Source organism: Ovis aries, chromosome 1 (assembly GCF_016772045.2).
Source record: "Ovis aries strain OAR_USU_Benz2616 breed Rambouillet chromosome 1, ARS-UI_Ramb_v3.0, whole genome shotgun sequence".
In the NCBI taxonomy this organism is placed as follows: domain Eukaryota; kingdom Metazoa; phylum Chordata; class Mammalia; order Artiodactyla; family Bovidae; genus Ovis; species Ovis aries.
The window spans coordinates 245,681,284-245,696,648 of record NC_056054.1 but is presented as its reverse complement, the minus strand read 5'-3'; positions in this window follow the sequence as shown (position 1 = coordinate 245,696,648).

Sequence of the window (15,365 nt, the reverse complement as noted above, 5' to 3'; positions counted from 1 at the left end):
GCCACATTAGTGGATTTCTCTTTATAAAATTCCTGATCCAGACATTCAGGACTCACAGAATCTGCCACAGATCACAAACCTCCTCTGTCTTATGGCAAAACAATGTGGCTCACTGAGGAATAGTCTGCCACTAACACTGAAGTTTCTAGGATTCCAGGACACAGACAGTGATGATTCTTCACATCATCTTGCATTTGGCAGGTTAGTTCTGTTTGAATTAAAACTTTATGCTTTTTGAAAAAGTTCAAGACTCTAGGCTCTGCTGTTTTCTTAATAATTGTGATGATACGTTTGCCTTATTGGTTCTTCAGTACAATTAAATGCAGTTAAGTGAAATTTTTCATCATTTCATAAAATTATTGTAATTCAGGAGTTTAATAGTCATCTAACATCCCCTGACTCAACAGAATTAGTATTCAGTTTATACCGTGTAAGTGATTCACTGAGTAGGATAAGTCCAAGTAGAGCTTCAGAATATGTTGTCACCGAAAGCCAAAGTTTAAACAGTTTAAAGCTTGCTGGTCGCCCCCCCCCTCCCCCGCCCAACAGTTTTACTCACACAGAAAGTCTATCAACCACTTAGTAGAAAATTCTGCCACTTCAGCTTCTTTGCCTCCTGCAACTTTTGAAGCTGATTTCCTGAGTTTAACTCAGCAGGGGGTATTTATGTGGGCTGCAGATGTTTTACACTACCCTTTTTGGCAGACATATCCGTGATGACTAATATTCAAACTGTTTTGAAATCTGTCAGATAATGCTTGCAAGCATTTTACCAAGCTTTGCTAGCAGGTTCAACCTTTACAATTTTGCACACCCACAGAGTTAGTCTTGAGTTGTTAGATTTACAAGATACCCAAATTTAAAACTTGATAATTTCATAATTTTTTTTTCTTTTCTGTCATCATTTAATTGCTTTGGCTACTTTTAATAATGATGATTATTCCATCTGGGCAGAATTAACTTTCTTTGGTTGTCTTATTACAACATCCAGTTTCACTCTCTTACTCAATGAAGCAACTCAGTGAGAGGATTAAAGGCTTATGGAATGTTTTGATTGGCTAATACACTGTTTTAGAAAATCCTAAACTTAATGTCAACATATGTAAAAATGTATGTTTCACATAAAAAAAGTCAAACATATAGTTTCTCTAGGAAAAAACTGGTAGGATCTGTCACACTGGCCTCTCCTTCTCATGTGGCCACAATCCGGGCTGAGGGGTGCCTGTTTGCCACAGTCTCATTCATCCTATTTCACTCATTTTTATGTTCCCTGCATGGCCTCCATAGTCACTTGAATAGTGGCCCCTGGTTTATTCCAGTAATGGAATGCATTCACTATTCCATTGTCTAATCCTGATACTATTTAATGTTAGGAAAATTTCTTTTCATTAAACTGAAAAGTGGACTTAAGAATCTTTTCCAATTCTTCAATTCAGAAAAATATTTCAATTCCTCCTATATTGTGTTTTCCTCACAGAATATCACTTAATATTCTTCTGTGCCAAGAAAAATAAGAAAATGAAATAGGAGCACATATTAATTTGGTATCTACTATGAACCTGGCTTCCCTGGTGGCTCAGACTGAAAAGAATCCACCTGCAATGTGGGAGACCTGGGTTTGAACCCTGGGTTGGGAAGATCTCATGGAGAAGGGAACAGCTACCCACTCCAGTATTCTTGCCTGGAGAATTCCATGGACAGAGGAGCCTGGCAGGCTATAGTCCATGGGGTCACAAAGAGTCCACATGGTTGAGCAACTTTCGCACACATATTCATGAACCAGGAAGAGCTTCCCAGGTGGTGCTAGTGGTAAAGAACCATCCTCCCAAAGCAGGAGATGTTAGAGATGCAGGTTCAATCCCTGGGTTGAGAAGATCCCCTGGAGGAGGGCCTGGCAATGCACTCCAGCATTCTTGCCTGGAGAATCCCACGGACAGAGGAGCCTGGCGGGTTACAGTCCATAGGGTTGCAAAGAGTCGGACACATCTGAAACAACTTGGCATGCAGACACACATGAACCAGGAAATATGCTGGGAAATTTAATTTAGTTTGATATAATATTTACAGAAAACCTATATGTGAAGCGCTTAAGGCTCAGAGAGGGTTGGTGTTATATCCAAGTTCTCACAGCCTGTAAGAATTAAATTTACACGTTGGGTTTAATGGTATTAAAATGGCATTTCACAGCTGTAATCCACAGCCGTGACTCAAGAGAGTGAGGAAAACTTGCTGTAAAATTCGAGGAAATCTTTCTTGAGACCAAAAAGAAAACAAACAAACAAACAAATGTTGATGTGTTAGAGCTAAACATTTATGTTCAAATTTTTGTGCTTTTTATTTTTTCATGTTATAACATATACATAAAAGACATATATTAGAAAATATAAAATATTTTGTGTTGTTATTATGCGTAGCCTCCTAGTTGATAATTGACTATTTGATAAGCACGTTTCCTTCCTTTACATCTTGCTCTCCTGAAGTAGAGGTCTAATGAAGTTTGGGAAAAAAAGATGGAATTTCAGCTAGAGTGATTAATGCATCTTAGCTCGTCAGAAACTTTCTTGGTTTTAGTACTAGAAGTGCTGCATCCCAGGAAACTCCTTAGACACAGGCAAACCAGGACAATAGGTCAACCTTAAGATTCCCCAAATTTACAAATCTGGTACCATCAAAAATGACTGTTGTTCATGAGATTCCTGAGGGAGATATTCAGAAAAAAAAAAATCAGTTAAAAATTAAGGCACTATTTTATTAGCTGGTGACATAAATTTTATTAGCTGGTGACATAAACCTTAGTACTAGGTCTCTAATGAAGTTGGGATCGAACTCAAACATAAGGCTCAAAGAAGAATTGTTGATTGTCTCTTACAGATCTTAACAACTGTTGGCCACTAAGTCAAAGGTTCTTGCTGCAAGATGCGACATGCTGGTAACAGGAAGAAAGTAAAGAGAAAAGCAGGATGGTCCAGTTTATGCAGTGAATATGCCCTGCCTCAGCTTGTCCATCCAGTTGCATGGAAGGAAAAACTTGACGAGGCCTCCAAGCCAATAACCTTGTGTAGCAGAGTAACCTCACCTATTAGTGAATCCAACCGGTTAGAACCCAGAGACTGTGTTCCACAATCTAGCCAATCGCTTGAGGGTTCCTTTGCTTAGAGAGGACAATGGAGACTGTGGGCTCAGAGGATCAAGAAGGGATGCTTTCCTAGTGTAAGAGCTGCTGAGAGTCCCTCTTCCCTGCTCCCTAGAGCCCTACCTACTATTCTTAGTACCCTCTCAACCACTGGGCTTAACAGAAAATACTCAAGTCAACCCAGGCCCCGAGTTTGAGGAAAATACCATTTCCTCACTCTTCCCTGTCCTCTTCCCTGATACTTAACCCTCTCTGAGACCAGTGAGAGGGGAGTTTCATATCTTGCCCCCAAAGGTTATAAAATAGACTAGGACAGGACTGAAATTAAGTTTACTTGAAAGCCACACAATACACCCAACCAAAGTTCTATTTTCAAACTTGCCATGAATCCCTGTTAAAGTGATTTTGCAGTGTTAAGTCACTTCACTCATGTCCAACTCTGTATGACTCTATGGACTGTAGCCCTCCAGGCTCTTCTGTCCATGGGATTCTCCAGAGAAGAACACAGGAGTGGGTTGCCATTTCCTCCTCCAGAGGATGGATCTTCCTGACCCAGGGATCAAACCTGCATCTTTTATGTCTCCTGCATTGGCAGACAGATTCTTTACCACTAGCACCACCTGGGAAGACTTAAAGTGATTAAATGAGGCACTATTAGACCGGGGTAACTCTAATGTCTTGGTTACCTATGCATGCAAAACAAACCTAAGCCAGAGTCAATGAGCTCAAATCTGAGGAATTTAAGAACAACCAATCACAAATGGCCAATGGAGATTTCCCAAACAAGGCAATCAGGTAATCTATAGCAAATCAAATAGTGTCTTTGCTTGTTTCCCCATCTTTTCTATAAAAACTTTCCTCTAAGCTTCCATTGGTGGAATATTCCTAATCATTGTCAGTTTGGTGCTGCCCAAGTTCAAATGCTGACTGTATAGAGCTTCTCATGTTTGGCTGCAAAGAATATAATCAATCTGATTTCAGTGTTGACCACCTGGTGATGTCTATGTGTAGAGCCTTCTCTTGTGTTGTTGGAAGAGGGTGTTTGCTATGACCAGTGCATTCTCCTGGCAGAACTCTATTAGCCTTTGCCTTGCTTCATTCTGTACTTCAAGGCCAAATTTGCCTGTTACTCCAGGTGTTTCTTGACTTCCTACTTTTGCATTCAAGTCCCCTATAATGAAAAGGACATCTTTTTGGGGTGTTACTTCTAAAAGTTCTTGTAGGTCTTCATAGAACTGTTCAACTTCAGCTTCTTCAGTGTTACTGGTCGGGGCATAGGCTTGGATTACTGTGATATTGAATGGTTTGCCTTGGAAACAAACAGAGATCATTCTGTCGTTTTTGAAATTGCATCCAAGTACTGCATTTTGGACTCTTTTGTTGACCATGATGGCTACTCCATTTCTTCTAAGGGATTCCTGCCCACAGTAGTAGATATAATGGTCGTCTGAGTTAAATTCACCTATTCCAGTCCATCTTAGTTTGCTGATTCCTAGATTGCCGATGTTCACTCTTGCCATCTCCTGTTTGACCACTTCCAATTTGCCTTGATTCATGGACCTGACATTCCAGGTTCCTATGCAATATTGCTCTTCACAGCATTGGACCTTGCTTCTATCACCAGTCCCACCCACAGCCGGGTGTTGTTTTTGCTTTGGCTCCATCCCTTCATTCTTTCTGGAGTTATTTCTCCACTGATCTCCAATAGCATATTGGGCACCTACTGACCTGGGGAGTTCCTCTTTCAGTGTCCTGTCTTTTTGCCTTTTCATACTGTTCATGGGATTCTCAAGGCAAGAATACTGAAGTGGTTTGCCAATCCCGTCTTCAGTGCACCACATTCTGGCAGACCTCTCCACCATGACCTGTCCATCTTGGGTGGCCCCACACAGCATGGCTTAGTTTCACTGAGTTATACAAGGCTGTCTAAAACAAGACTGGGAGCTGACTGTGGCTCAGATCATGAACTCCTTATTGCCAAATTCAGAATGAAATTGAAGAAAGTGGAGAAAACCACTAGACCATCTAGGTATGATCTAAATCAAAACCCTTATGACTATACAGTGGAAGTGAGAAATAAATTTAAGGGACTAGAACTGATAGATAGAGTGCCTGATGAACTATGGATGGAGGTTAGTGACATTGTACAGGAAACAGGATTCAAGACCATCCTCAAGAAAAAGAAATGAAAAAAAGCAAAATGGCTGTCTGAGAAGGGAGGCCTTACAAATAGCTGTGAAAAGAAGCGCAGCAAAAAACAAAGGAGAAAAGGAAAGATATACCCATTTGAATTCAGAGTTCCAAAGAATAGCAAGAAGAGATAAGAAAGCCTTCTTCAGCGATCAGTGCAAAGAAATAGAAGAAAACAATAGAATGGGAAAGACTAGAGATCTCTTCATGAAAATTAGAGACACCAAGGGAACATTTCATGCAAAGATGGACTCAATAAAGGACAGAAATGGTAGGGACCTAACAGAAGCAGAAGATATTAAGACGAGGTGGCAAGCATACATGGAAGAACTGTACAAAAAAGATATTCATGACCCAGATAATCACGATGGTATGATCACTCACCCAGAGCCAGAGATCCTGAAATGTGAAGTCAAATGGGCCTTAGGAAGCATCACTACAAACAAAGCTAATGGAGGTGGGTGATGGAATTCCAGTAGAGCTATTTCAAATCCTGAAAGATGATGCTTTCAAAGTGCTGCGCTCAATATGCCAGCAAATTTGGAAAACTCAGCAGTGGCCACAGGACTGGAAAAGCTCAGTTTTCATTCCAATACCAAAGAAAAGCAATGCAAAGAATGCTACAACTACTGCACAATCTCACTCATCTCACATGCTAGTAAAGTGATGCTTAAAATTCTCCAAGTCAGGCTTCAGCAATATGTGAATCATGAGCTTTCAGATGTTCAAGCTTGTTTTAGGAAAGGCAGAGGAACCAGAGATCAAATTGCCAACATCTGCTGGATCATTGAAAAAGCAAGAGAGTTCCAGAAAAACATCTATTTCTGCTTTATTGACTATGCCAAAGCCTTTGACTGTGTGGATCACAATAAACTATGGAAAATTCTGAAAGAGATGGGAATACCAGACTACTTGACCTGCCTCTTGAGAAGCCTGTATGCGTTTCAGGAAGAAACAGTTAGAACTGGAACCAGAACAGCAGTCTGGTTCCAAATAGGAAAAGGAGTACATCAAGGCTGTATACTGTTACCTGCTTATTTAACTTATATGCAGAGTACATCATCAGAAACAATGGGCTGGAAGAAGCACAAGTTGGAATCAAGATTGCTGGGAGAAATATCAATAACCTCAGATATGCAGATGACACCACCCTTATGGCAGAAAGTGAAGAACTAAAGAGCCTCTTGATGCAAGTGAAAGAGGAGAGTGAAAAAGTTGACTTAAAGATCAAGATTCAGAAAATTAAGATCATGGCACCTGGTCCCATCACTTCATGGCAAATAGATGGGGAAACACTAGAAACAGTGGCTGACTTTATTTTTCTGGGCTCCAAAATCACTGCAGATGGTAATTGCAGCCATGAAATTAAAAGACACTTGCTCCTTAGAAGGAAAGTTATGACCAACCTAGACAGCATATTATAAAGCGGAGGCATTACTTTGACAACAAAGGTCTGTCTAGTCAAGGGTATGATTTTTCCAGTGGTCATGTATGGATGTGAATGTTGGACTATAAAAAAGCTGAGCACCAAAGAACTGATGCTTTTGAACTGTGGTTTTGGAGAAGACTCTTGAGAGTCCCTTGGACTGCAAGGAGATCCAACCAGTCCATCCTAAAGGAGATCAGTCCTGGGTGTTCATTGGAGGGACTAATGTTGAAGCTGAAACTCCAATACTTTGGCCACCTGATGCGAAGAGCTGCCTCATTTGACAGGACCCTGATGTTGGGAAAGATTGAGGGCAGGAGGAGAAGGGGACGGCAGAGGATAAGATGGTTGGATGGCATCACCAACTCAATGGACATGGGTTTGGGTGGACTCTGGAGTTGGTGATGTACAGAGAGGCCTGGCGTGCTGCGGTTCATGGGGTCGCAAAGAGTCGGACAGGACTGAGCGACTGAACTGAAGTTGACATGCATGTGTGCAGATACATTCTTGAAAATGTTAACATGCCTTAGTTTATCTTTTACCACATCTTAGCTTTCCCTACTCCCCAGAAGTCACATGTTAGCATAAGAATGCCACTAATTTGAACAATATGAACCACTCCCATCAGTAGATTTCTCCAGAGAAATGAAGCTTCAAAAATTTCACAGAAAGTTAAATTCCATGATAAATGCTTGGACAATAGTAAGTCCCAAAGAAATTCACTAATACCTGGTTTTCCTCTTCAGACTCTGAAGAGTCCAAATCTATGGGGCTAAGAACCATGAACCTAGGACATCACTCCCAAGTGGATGTTCTTTCCACTGTCCTTCATTCTGCTGGCAAGGTGAAATAAAGAACGCTGAAAACAAGTGAAAACGAGAGGACTTGTATAATTTTATAAAACAACTCATATATAGCAATGTATGTATAAATGAAGAGCTCTTCCTTTTTCTACCCTATCAGGTTCCAGCTGTTCTCTGGGGTACAGAGCTTACTGCTTTCCCAGGTGAGGCCTTATCTCTGGAGTTTTCATGCTAGATGTGTGTGTATACATAACAAGGTCCCCCAGCCAGTGACGACCAGAGAAGAGGGCAATCCCCTTGCACTCACACTAGATGCACTTGTTGGCTTTGTGCCAGCAAAGACACACTAGTTCCCACTTGTTATTTAAGATGTTTTTTAATATAAGTTTATTTATTTTAATTGTAGGTTAATTACTTTACAATATTGTATTGGTTTTGCCATACATTGACATGAATCCGCCATGGGTGTACACGGATCCTCATCCTGAGCCCCCCCCCCACCTCCCTCCCCATCCCATCCCTCTGGGTCTAAGTATTGTTTATCAGAGAGTCTCAAAGCTGTCTAGAGCTGCTGGGAGGCAAGTCTTGCATTTTGCCTGTGATCTAGCTGCATCATCTCTGCGTCATCAAAGGGCCATGGCCTCACAGCTAAAGCCTCAGAGGAGGGTCCCACCTGAATATCCCTTGATTTCTCATTCTGTCTCTCCTCTTCCTTTGTCCCTAGATGTCTATCCATGGCATATCATCCCCTTTTCTTTTGTAGAGAGAAACTTTTTTAAGAAATGATAAAGGTTACATGCTAATTAAATCTCAGTTTTTAAAATGTTTTTTAAAAAAGAAATGTTTCTGTCCATTGGTCCCCACTTCTGTCTTGAACATATTGACAGGTCAGTTGTGCAAAAAATATTAAAAAAAAAAAAAACAGTCACCCATTGGCTTTTTATTGTGTTCGGTCTCTGTCAGCTCTCTACAAGGCAGAGTAAATGCAGGCCAGCCACAGTGGCTAAAACCTCCCCTACAACCCAGGATGGAGGCTTCAGAGTTGGGAAGAAGAATGAGCTCTGAAGCCAAGGACGCGAGAACAAGACGGAGAACTGACAGTCCAAGCTGCAGCTTGCTTTAATGCAAACTGCCTGCAATCAAAGACCCGAAAAACGCATTTCTTTGATCTCCTAAGCATCCACGCGATACATTCACTATCTTCTTAGGAAGTAACTTCTATTCTATGTCTTACAAATGAATAACTCTGACCTGATTAGCTAAAAGATAGTTTGCCCTATCATTCCTTTATTAAATTATAAAAGATTTTATATGAACTAACAAAGGAAGGCACCATGCCCCTCACCTTTCCCTACATCTACTTATTTCTCCAGTGAAATGTACAGAGAAGACTGACTTCCCAACAAGGTGTTGTTGTGTAAGCTTGGAAATATTTTTCTGAAATGAAGTACATAAATGCCGAGCAGATTGTGACAGAAAGTTCTTTCAGTCCCTCCTAAATCTAATTTAAAAAGCAGTCTTTAAAACAGCCTTTGTTGGAGGACATCTCAATGTGGGTTCCCTAAAAAAAGTAGAGCCTGAGACAAGGACCCAGATACAGAAGATTTAGTCAGGAGATGCCCAAAAAAATCCCAACTGAGGAAGATTGCATAAAGACTAGGAAATACCATTTTTCAGAAATAAAATTGTAAGCCTCATTGTAACCTAACCCATTCCGCATTTCATCCATATCTTCATAGGGTCTATGTACTTTGAAACTTTAATACCATAACTTATGCTGCTGCTGCTGTTTAATTCCTAAGTTGTATCCAACTTGCCTGCAGTTCCATGGAGTATAACCTGCCAGACTCCTGTGCCCATGGAATTTTCCAGGCAAGAATGATGGAGTAGGTTGCCATTCCTTCTCCAAGGGAGCTTCTTAACCCAGGGATCAAAACTGCATCTCCTGCATCGGCAAGTGCATTCTTTACCACTTAGCCACCTGGGAAACCCCACCTTATGTATGTGGTCAAAACATCCCATAAGCAGCACCTAAGTTAAATTTTATTTATGCATAAAGCAACAAAATTACATGATAAATTCCATGACAAACAATATAGGTCTCTTAGATAAGAAGGCAAATCATGCCCAGTGGCTGGCAGAATTAAAGTCTCATATCACCTGTGGAAAGGAAATTTAGTTTGCTTTGAAATGTCACTTTGTGGTGGATATGTCATATCTAAAGTTTAAATTTTAAACTAAAAGTTTAAAACTACTCTGGGACTCATTGAAGGCTATGTAATTTGGCATATGCACATACTAAAATGCACTTCACTGAAACTCTATCATGGTCTTCCTCCAAATAAATTTTAAATGAACAATAGGTGGTTACATATTCATTTTAATCCAGTCTAACAGTTTTAAGAAATGTTGTAGGACCATGTGATTTTATTTCTGTAAAAATAACCTGCATTGCTGTGGAAAAAGAACAATTCACAAAGAATGATGGAGGTTATAATTGTAATTTTGCTGTTACATCATATGCAGATGCAAGAATGTTTGTTACCTGGGCTAAGTATGGATACATAAATAATTAAATTATTCAATAAGATCCAAATACCTAAATCATCCATTTTCATTTCTAAGCTCTAGCTGGATGTTTGTATTCTCTCCCCTCCAAAATTCATGTGTTGAAACCTGTCCCCATTCTGATGACATTTGGAGGTGGGATCTTTGGGAAATGATTGGGTCATGGAGGCAGAACTCTCACAAATGGGAGGATTAGTGCCCTTACAAAAGAGACCTTAGAGTGTTCCCTTGCCCCCTCCACCGTGTAAAGACCCAGCTGGAAGACAGCTGCCATCTGTAAACCAGGGAGTGGGGCTTCACCAGACACCACATCTGCTGGCACCTTGATTGTGCAGTTCCCAACCTCCAGAACTGTGAAAAATAAATGCTGTGTAAGCCACCTAGTTTATGGTATTTTTGTGATAGCAGCCTAGATAGACTAAGACCCGAGGTGGGGGAAAGAACTGTTCCTCAAAACATTATCAGGGGTTATAAATCTCAATTAAGCTCAACAGAGAACATTGTGTTATAGCAGCTCTTTCAGGTTGCCAGGTTCCTCAACAAAATTACTAAAAAAAAAAAGAGATAATTTTGAATATTTACTCACTCTTAGTATCCTGCTAAAAGACGAATTTTTCTTCAGCATATTTGAACTTCAAAACTGAGGAACTATAAACAATTAGTTTTGAAATGTTAAATGAAGAATCTTTATTTTTTAAAGCGAAAAGTCTAACTCTACTTTGAACTTATATAAACCTTGTCTGTTAAGGCACTATAATTAAGAAATATTGAATTTGGAAAAAGCAAAGTCAATTGCTTGTCAGACTGAAATATTATTGTATTCCACCAAAATCTACTATAATAGCTAGATTCATCTCCATGTGAAAAACGGTACTGTTCTGTTGGAGCTCCTCCCTGCCACCACCTTAACCAAAAGAGAATACAGGCAAAACAAACAGCTGAACAACATAGTCACATACCAAACGCAAGATTTTTGGTGAACTATGTTTGAACAAGTGACTTAGACCTCAGGTCTCTCACCTCATCCCAAATCTACAAAGAGGCTGAGAGAACACTCAAAGACACACCTGCTGATATAAGATCTTTCCTGCAAAGCAGAATTCACATCCATGTACTCAGCCTGTTTCAAGAAGGGAGGTCTCCTGCAGCAACACAGCGGAAAAAGAAAGAAAGAATGTTGGAGCTTCAATCACCCCTTAACCTCACTTTGTCAGTATAAATCAAAGAAAGGAACAGTTCAAACTTCTTTGCTCCTGAGCCCAGGAAACTCCTCTAATAAGATGTGACCCAGCCAATGTGATGTCTGGATCACCCACTGACCATTCTCATTCCAAGTGATCAAGAGTGAGGCGGAAGCTCCTTCATGGCACTTGCAAAAGTTCAGAAGCATAGGTGGGCATTTCCTCCTGTATGGACCAGTGTGGGAATGTGAGGATAGGAACAGAATGTCCCCCGTGAACTCTTCCCAGGTGTTTGTTGGGCTTTGCTCCCAGGCTTACGGTCAACCAGAGCAGATGAACCCACTTCAGAATGGAAATCAGCATTTTGTCTGAGCAATGCTGCTCCTGTGTTCATGAGGATGCTTCTTTTGCATCCTCCAGGGACAGTGTGTTGAGTGGTCTAACTTTTGCCCCTGAAGCCTAGAGGAAGGATAAGAACTCTTTAAATTTGCCTCAACTCCACCCAACACCAAAGGATAGAAACTCATTCCTATTCAATTCTTTTCTTAGTAAGTTGTTTTGATCCACATTGTGCAAATCACAGCTCAAAAATGTATACAAGCTCCACATGCCAGCATAAAACTACTCAAAAAACACCATACAAACAACATTCAAATACCCCAAATTTGAATATTAATTATTTGTTAAAGTAAGAGAGTACTAATAGTCTAAATCAAATTCCCCTTCCCCTTGTAAACTAAATTCAATATTTTTTCTGTCTTTTTCTGGTTTTAATGGATTTATCAAACTGTGATGGAGCCAGATTTCTTTTAGCAGCTGCAGTGTTTTGTGCCATCTTTGAAGCACTAGAATAATTATAGTTTCTTCAGCAGCTACAAAGTTGAATTTACCCAATTCCAAATTACTCATGCATTCTGCAGTGCCTGAGAATTACTGCACCAAACTTATTATAACAAACTTTACAAAATACAGGCAAGCAATTCCTTTGCCGCTAAAGCCTTGTCCCAAGCAAAATTATTTGTTCCCAGTTTTGTGAACTGTACAGTCTAGGTCTATATCTTTGTTATCTGCAGGAATATTACTGAGTTGTATCCTAGGGAAAGACAGGCACACGAAGAAAGCACAATTATAGATGAAATATTTTGTTTTCAGGCTAACCAACACGGACATCAGTCTGGGTGTGTGGTGGAGAAATCCTTTCCAACAAATTTAAACCCACATTGGAGAAATTGCCCATTAATGGTCATACTACATTTCCTGTAACAATGGGGAAATTCATTTGGAAATTCATTTCACCATTAGAGAGAAGAACTGAAAGTGCTATCTCCTTATAGAAAAAGAATTTGATAAAATCAACATCCATTTATGATAAAAACTTTTACCACAATGGGTATAGAGAGAATGCTGCTGCTGCTGCTGCTGCTAAGCCGCTTCAGTCGTGTCCAACTCTGTGCGACTCCATAGACGGCAGCCCACCAGGCTCCCCCATCCCTGGGATTCTCCAGGCAAGAACACTGGAGTGGGCTGCCATTTCCTTCTCCAATGCATGAAAGTGAAAAGTGAAAGTGAAGTCATTCAGTCGTGTCTGACTCTTAGTGACCCCATGGACTGCAGCCTACCAGGCTCCTCCGTCCATGGGATTTTCCAGGTGAGAGTACTGGAGTGGGGTGCCAATCTCAATAAAAGCCATCTATGACAAATCCACAGCCAATATAATATCCAATGGCATTCTACAGATTTAATAAAACTGAAAGCCTTCCCACTAAACTCTTGAACAAGCCAAGGATACCCACTCTTACCACTACTATTCAAAATCAAAGTCCTAGCCATAGCAATCAGACAAGATTAATAAGAAGTATTCAAATTGGAAGAGAAGAATTAAAATTATATACAGATGGCATGATACTTTATATAGAAAACCCTAAAGAACTCACACAAAAACTATTAGAACTAATAAATGAATTCAGCAGGGTAACAGGATACAAGATTAATCTATAGAAATCTGTTGCATTTCTTTACACTAACAATGAAATATCAGAAAAAGAAAGTAAAAGACAACCCTGTTTAAAATTAGGTGTTAAAAAAAAAAGAATCTAGGAATAAACTTAACCAAGGAGGTGAAAGACCTATATGATGAGAACTATAAACATGATAAGAGAAACTGAAGATGACTCAGAGAAATGAAAAGATACCCTATGCTCTTGGATTGGAAGGATTAATATTAGTATTGTTAAAATGGCAATTTTATCCAAAGCATTCTACAGATTTAATGCAATCCCTATCAATCTACCCAATGACATTTTTTTCTAGAACTAGAACAAATAACCCTAAAACTCATATGAATCTGCAAAAGACCCAAAATTGCCAAAACAATCCTGACGAAAAAACAAAGCTGGAGACATAATCCTCCCTGACTTCAGACAATACTTCAAAGCTAAAGTAATCAAAACAGCATGGACACTGGTATAAAAGCAGACATATAGATCAATGGAATAAAATAGAGAACCCAGAAATAAACCTACACACCCATGGTCAATTAATCTTCAACAAAGGAGGCAAGAATATACAATGGAAGAAACACAGTCTCTTCAGCAATTGGTGTTGGGAAAGATGGACAGCCTCATGTAAATCAATGTAGTTAGAACCCTCCCTCACACATACACAAAAATAAGCTCAAAATGGCTTAAAAACTTATATAAGACATGACACCATGACTCCTAGAAGAAAACATAGACAAAATGTTTTCTGACATAAATCATAGCAATATTTTCTTAGCTCAGTCTCCCAAGGCAAAAGAAATGAAAGTAAACATAAACAAATGGGACCTAATCAAACTTACAATGTTTTGCACAGCAAAGGCAACCATAAACAAACAAAAGAAGAGGACAACCTGGGAGAAAATACTTGCGAACAATGTAATTTGGCTTAATTTCCAAAACACACAAACAGTTCACACAGCTCAATATGAAAAAAAACAAACAAACAAAAAAAAAACCACACACACAACAAGCAGCCCAATCAGAAAAGGGGCAGAAGGCCTAAATAGTCATTTCTTTAAAGAAGATATATAGATGGCCAACAGACACATGAAGAGATGCTCAAAATTGCCAAATATTAAAGAAATAGTAAATCAAAACTACAATGAGGTATCACCTCATATTAGTCAGAATGGCCATCTTCAAAAAAGTCTACAAATAATAAATATTGGAGAGGATCAACAGAAAAGGGAACCCTCCTACACTGTTGGTGGGAATGTAAATGGTACAGCTACTATGGAAAACAGTATCGAGGGTCATTTGAAAAACTAAAGCTAGAGTTTCCATATGACCCAGCAATATCACTCCTAGATATATATCCAGAAAAGATAAAAACTCTAATTCAAAAAGATATATGCACGCCAATGTTCATAACAGAACTATTTACAGCACTCAAGACATGGAAGCAACCTGACTGTCTATCAAGAGAAGAATAAATAAAGAAAATGTGATATATATAAAACGCATGTGCACATGTGTGCTCAGTTGTGTACAATACTTGTGACCCCATGGACTGTAACCCGTCAGGTTCCTCTGTCCATGGAATTTTCCAGGCAGGTATTCTGGAGTGAGTTGCCATTTTCTACTCCAGGGAATCTTCCCAACCCAGGGAACAAACCTGGATCTCCTTCACTGACAGGTGAATTCTTTACCACTGGGCCACCTATGATGTCTATATCTAGAGCTATATCTATCCATGTACGGGAAAGCTTGGCACGCTCCAGTCCACGGGGTTGCAAATAGTCAGACACAACTGAGCAACTGAACAACAACAACAATATATGTAATGGAATATGTGTGGCCCATAAAAAGAATGACATGTTGTCATTTATAGCAACATGGATGGACCTAGAGATTATCATACTAAGTGAAGTAAGTCAGATATCACTTGTATGTGGAATCTAAAAAAATAATACACATAAATCACAGCAGGCTCCTCTATGATCCACCTCCCAGAATTCTGGAAATAAAAGCAAAAATAAACAAATGGGATCTAATTAAAATTAAAAGCTTCTGCACAACAAAGGA